Source organism: Suncus etruscus, chromosome 16, assembly GCF_024139225.1.
Source record: "Suncus etruscus isolate mSunEtr1 chromosome 16, mSunEtr1.pri.cur, whole genome shotgun sequence".
Classification (NCBI taxonomy): Eukaryota; Metazoa; Chordata; class Mammalia; order Eulipotyphla; family Soricidae; genus Suncus; species Suncus etruscus.
In genome coordinates, this window is record NC_064863.1 from 20,389,535 (window position 1) to 20,395,254 (window position 5,720).

The 5,720-nt window shown below is 41.2% G+C and overlaps 1 non-coding gene across 1 annotated transcript; it reads left to right on the forward strand.

Moving 5' to 3' along the window:
• Positions 1–5,095: 5,095 nt before the first annotated feature.
• On the forward strand, positions 5,096–5,201 carry LOC126032952 (U6 spliceosomal RNA). Its single transcript, XR_007504110.1, has one exon. It is a non-coding gene; the product is annotated as a U6 spliceosomal RNA (small nuclear RNA).
• The last annotated feature ends 519 nt before the right edge of the window (positions 5,202–5,720 follow it).

Sequence of the window (5,720 nt, forward strand, 5' to 3'; positions counted from 1 at the left end):
AGGAGGAGGAAAAAGAGGAAAAAAGGAAGAAATGAACTCTAGGCTATATCCTGAGCACATTCAGACTATCATCTAACTGCATAGAAAAGTGATGGTGCAACAGTATACAAACTTAGGCAGAAATGCCAGAACTGCTGTGCTTAGCAATGTGACAGGGCATTAAATGACTCCTAAAAGTAGATCTGCTGGAGAGAAGATGTCTCTTAAATGTTGGAAAGCCCAACAGATGAATATATGTCCCTGGAGAGTTTGGAGGATACATCATTTACCAAATCAATAAGAAATTTTCTTGTGAGCAAGGCATCGGCATCACTCAGAAACTCAGTGAAGGGTCTCTGGATAGTCCAAGGCCAAAAGGGAAAAAAATGACATTTCAGAAATGCACTGAGGTCAGTGGAAATGGTAGGATTCACTTACCTAGAAGTGACACAGTAGAGAAGAAACATCAGAAACCAAGTGGAGACCAACCTCCTCTTATAAGGTAAGAGTGGAAGTGAAAGGTAACTGAGTCACTTGACCTAGAGGTTCTAGGAACTATGAATAGAACAAAGGAAGTACCAAGGGCAAACTGGGTGGGCTTCCAGTGAAGTGTTTCCTCCACCATCTGACCAGTCTAAGCCAGTAATCTAAAATAAGATGATACAGAGGTTGAAAAGTTCTCCCAGTGAAAAGTCACAAACCCTTGTACAATTTCAGAACTTGAGCCTGTGTATGGATGTGGAAGACACTGGTGAAGGCAGAATCTCTCCCCTGTACCATCAAAGAAAATATACACAATAATGATCTCCCAAGTCCTACCAAGAGTGATATGTAACATTTACTTAGCCATGTGCTAGGGACAAGTGAATAGCTCAACACTTTGAGGACAACTGAATACAGAGTCTGGACTGGAACTGATAAGAAGTTGAGATTGTCACCACAGGCCCCATAATAGAGATGGAATAGAAAAAAAGGCTTTGGTGGAGGATTGGCTTAGGCCCTGCTCATTGCATTTTTTTTTTTTTTTTTTTTTTTGGTTTTTGGGTCTCACCCGGCAATGCTCAGGGGTTACTCCTGGCTCCATGCTCAGAAATTGCTCCTGGCAAGCAAGGGGGACCATATGGGACGCCGGGATTCGAACTGATGACCTTTTGCATGAAAGGCAAACGCCTTACCTCCATGCTATCTCTCCGGCCCAACATTGCATTTTTAAGGTGTCCCCAGTTTTACTATTCTCAGTTATCCTACTCCCCTGTCATGTCTCTACACCACTAAAAGAAAGACTCTTGCTACCTTTGGTAGACTGTGTGATTAACCATGTAGAATTCTTGCTTTATTAAGTTGAAGCTTATGTACCACCTGCAGTCCCAGCCAAGATACTAAATAAAAGACACCCTGGGAGTATTTCCATGTTGTCTTTGAAAGAGCATAGATGTTATCACTCTATTCTTAAGGGAAACTGTTGTATACACTGAACACCACTGCTTTCTTTTGAACCATTAGAAGATTGAGACTGTGAAATAAATCAAAGAGATGGACAAAGACCACAGCACAGATCTGATGCCGGGAAAAAAGCCCATGGAGCTAGAAATGGTTAAAGAATTATTATTTTTTTTATTTTTTCATTTTTGTTTTTTTGCGTCACACCTGCCAACAATCAGGGGTTACTCCTGGCTCTCTGCACTCAGAAATCGCTTCTGGCAGGCTTGGGGGGACCATATGGGATGCCAGGATTCGAACCACCGTCTTTCTGCATGCAAGGCAAACGCTCTACTTCCATGCTAACTCTCCAGTCCTTTATTAACAATTTTTTTGTTTTGTTTTGTTTTGTTTTGGGCCACACCCGGCATCTCTCAGGAGTTCCTCCTGGCTCTCTGCTTAGAAATCTCCCCTGGTAGGCTAGGAGGACCATATGGGATGCCGAGATTAGAACCACCATCCTTCTGCATGCAAGGGCAATGCCCTACCACTGTGCTAGCTCTTCAGCCCCCAAGAATCCTTATAGAACTATTTCTAATAAATTGCAATAGACTGAGTGTGGACTCTGGAGTGATTCCTGTGGGTTTTCATCTTTCAGGGACAGCCTACGATTTTGTGGTTTCACCTCCAGGAATTCTGCTGAATTTTTACAAGAAAGAGCCAAGAAAGATTCTTTTGTAGATCCAGCAAAAACAAGTGTAGAAGAATCATTATGGAATTTGTCCAGAAAATTCTCTAATAATATTATATAAAGGGTAATATAATAGGGCCAGATCGATAGTACTCTATAGGTAGGTCACTTCCCTTTCATGCAGCCAACAGGAATTCAATTCTCAGCACTACATATAGTCTTTTAAGCCCATCAGGAGTGATCCCTGATCATAGAGCCAGGAGTAAACTCTGAGCACCACTGAGTGTGTCCAATCCTCCTTCTAAAGCCTTTAATATATTAATGTCTCCATTATTTGACTAGAGCTTTGTCCTACAAGGGGAGAGGCATTTCTCCCACACCAAACCCATCCTACCCTCCTTGCTAGTCTTAAAAGAATTCTTTAAAAATATTTTATTGGGGAGCCCGGAGAGATAGCATAGTGGCGTTTGCCTTGCAAGCAGCCGATCCAGGACCAAAGGTGGTTGGTTCGAATCCCGGTGTCCCATATGGTCCCCCGTGCTTGCCAGGAGCTATTTCTGAGCAGACAGCCAGGAATAACCCCTGAGCACCACAGGGTGTGGCCCAAAAAATTTTTTTTATTGGGGGGCCTGCAAGGTGAAGCTAGAGGTAAGGTGTCTGCCTTGTAAGCGCTAGCCAAGGAAGGACAGCGGTTCGATCCCCCGGCGTCCCATATGGTCCCCCCAAGCCAGGGGCAATTTCTGAGCGCTTAGCCAGGAATAACACCTGAGCATCAAACGGATGTGGCTCGAAAGCCCCCCCCCAAAATATTTTATTGGGTGGGGAGGCATATCTGGTTATGCTTAGGAGTTACTCCTAGCTCTATACTCAGGAATCATGAAATCACTACTAGGGACCATAATGGGATTCTGGGAATAAAAGCCAGGTAGGGAGTGTGCAAAACAAGTGCCTTATCTACTGTACTATCCCACCACCACCACCATTTTTGTTTTGGTTTGTTTGGGGCCATACCTGGCAGTGCTCAGAATTTACTCCTGGTTCTACACTCAAAGCTCACTCCTGACAGGTTCAGGGGACCAAATGAAGTACCAAGAATTGAACCCTGGTCAGCCACCACATGCAGACAAAAACTCTCTACCTGCTGTACTATCTCACTCTGGTCCATAAAATTTTTTGTTTTAAAGCTAAGAAACACTTCTGAAGGTTACAGTTCAGGAACATGGGTCCATTAAAGGACTGAGCTACAGTATAAGATTATAAATTTTCAGGCCTGGAGAGATAGCACAGCGGTGTTTGCCTTGCAAGCAGCCGATCCAGGACCTAAGATGGTTGGTTCGAATCCTGGTGTCCCATATGGTCCCCCATGCCTGCCAGGAGCTATTTCTGAGCAGACAGCCAGGAGTAACCCCTAAGCACCGCTGGGTGAGGCCCAAAAATCCAAAAAAAAAAAAATAAAATAAAATAAAAAGATTATAAATTTTCCCCTTTCCCATTCTTTACCACTCACCAATAAAGTTACTATCTAAGAAGAGAAATTACAAGGAAAAAAATTTTGCAAGATGTAAAGTCTAAACGGGAGTGAGTCTCTAGGGAAGCCCATAGTCAACAAGGAAGACCAAACCAGAATACCAGTGGGATCTAAAATCTCCAGTGCCTGCAGCTTCAGTAAACATTAAACAGAGCCCCACTTCTAGCTAGATCAGCTAAGATCCCTGAGCCTGCTGTTGACGTCAGGTCCTGTTAGTCAAGGTAGGACTTAACTATCACCTCTACCTTGTTCCTGGAAGACTTAGCTAAGAGAAAAATGTGCATTCAAAACCCCAAGAACACTATGATTTTTTTGGAGGGGAAATAAATATTTTAAGAGATAAAATAGAATCATAAGAAATACTCAATGACATAGAGAAGGCAAAAAAAAAGAGATTGAAAACAAAATGAAAATAACAGAGAGAATAATTACAACATCAACTTAGGGAAATGAGAAAAAAAAGCAACAAACAACAAACTGTTAAGATATGGATGAAGGATATAAATAGATATTTCTTCAAAGATAAGTAGATGCCCAATATGCACATGAAGCAATACTTGACATTTCTAATGATCAGGAAAAAGCTGATCAAAATCATAATATGAAACTATTACTATGCTCTTTAATATGGCTATTATGAAGACAGCTACAGGGCCAGGCACATGGCTCAAAAGACTTACTGGGTCCCCACTCTGGATTTCCAGCATCTCAGGATACCCCCAGAATTATTAGAAGTAGTACCTGAGTACTGCTGAGTAGGGCCCAAAACAGTATCAAACAGAATAAAGCATATGCCAGCAAGGATGTAAAGAAATTGGAGCCTTTTATATTGCTGCTGAGAATGTAAAACAGTGCCATCATTATAGGATAACGTATGGTGACTTCATAAAAGTAAAATTAGAGACTTTTTTTGTTTGTTTGTTTTGGACCATGGTGCTCAGGGATTACTCCTGGCTCTGTGGTCAGAAATCACTCCTGCCAGACTCGGGTACCATATTGGGATACTGAGGATTGAAGCCTGGTTGGCCGAGTGCAAGGCAAACTCTCTACTCACTGTTCTATCTTTCCGGCCCCATAAACTTAGAGTTACTGTTTAATTAAGCAATTTCACTACTGTGTATACACTCAAAAGAACTAAAAGCAGTGACTTGGGCACACATCTGTATACTCATGGTCGTAAGAGCTTTATTCAACAAGAGTTCATAAGTGGAAACAGAATTAGTATAGTGGGTAGTGTGTTTGTCTTTCATGCAGCCAACCTGGGTTTAATTCCTTGGCACCATTTTCATTCCCTGAGCCCTGCCAGAAGTGATCCCTGAGGACAGCTGGCTGTGGCCCAGAAATAGAAAACAAACAAGCAAAAGACAGAATAAACTACATACCTATTGACTGATGAATGTGTTTTTTAAAAAAAAATGATATATACATATACATATGTAATGAAGTATTATTTGACTTTTATAAAAATTGAGCAATGCGTGCTCGCTTCGCAGCACATATACTAAAATTGGAACGATACAGAGAAGATTATCATGGCCCTTGCGCAAGGATGACACGCAAATTCGTGAAGCGTTCCATATATTTAAAAAAAAAAAAAGAGCAATGCTGAGTGACAACCAGACATAAAAGATAATACCATATGAGTCCACTTAGATGATGAAGCATCTGGAGTGGTTATCTTCATAGAGATCAGAAATAGAATGTTGGTCCCCAGGGGATGGTTTGGGGCAAGGGAGGGTATTTATTGTGTAATGGTACACAATTTTGGTCTGGAAAAAAAGATAACATTTTAGAAATGGATGTTAATAGATAGTTAACACAATAAAATAAATGTATTTAAAATGATGAAGTGGTCAACTCTAAAATGGCTACATTGTATTATATATTTGTATGTATGCACTTATTTTGTTTGTTTTATTTCCAGACTACACTTGTCAGTGGTCAGAGGCTATTCCCAGCTTTGTGCAAATGATGATTCCTGGGGGTTCTTGGGAGAGCATATGGTGCCTGAGTCTAGGACTTATGCATTGAGAAAGAAAGAAAGAAGAAAGAAAGAAAGAAAGAAAGAAAGAAAGAAAGAAAGAAAGAAAGAAAGAAAGAAAG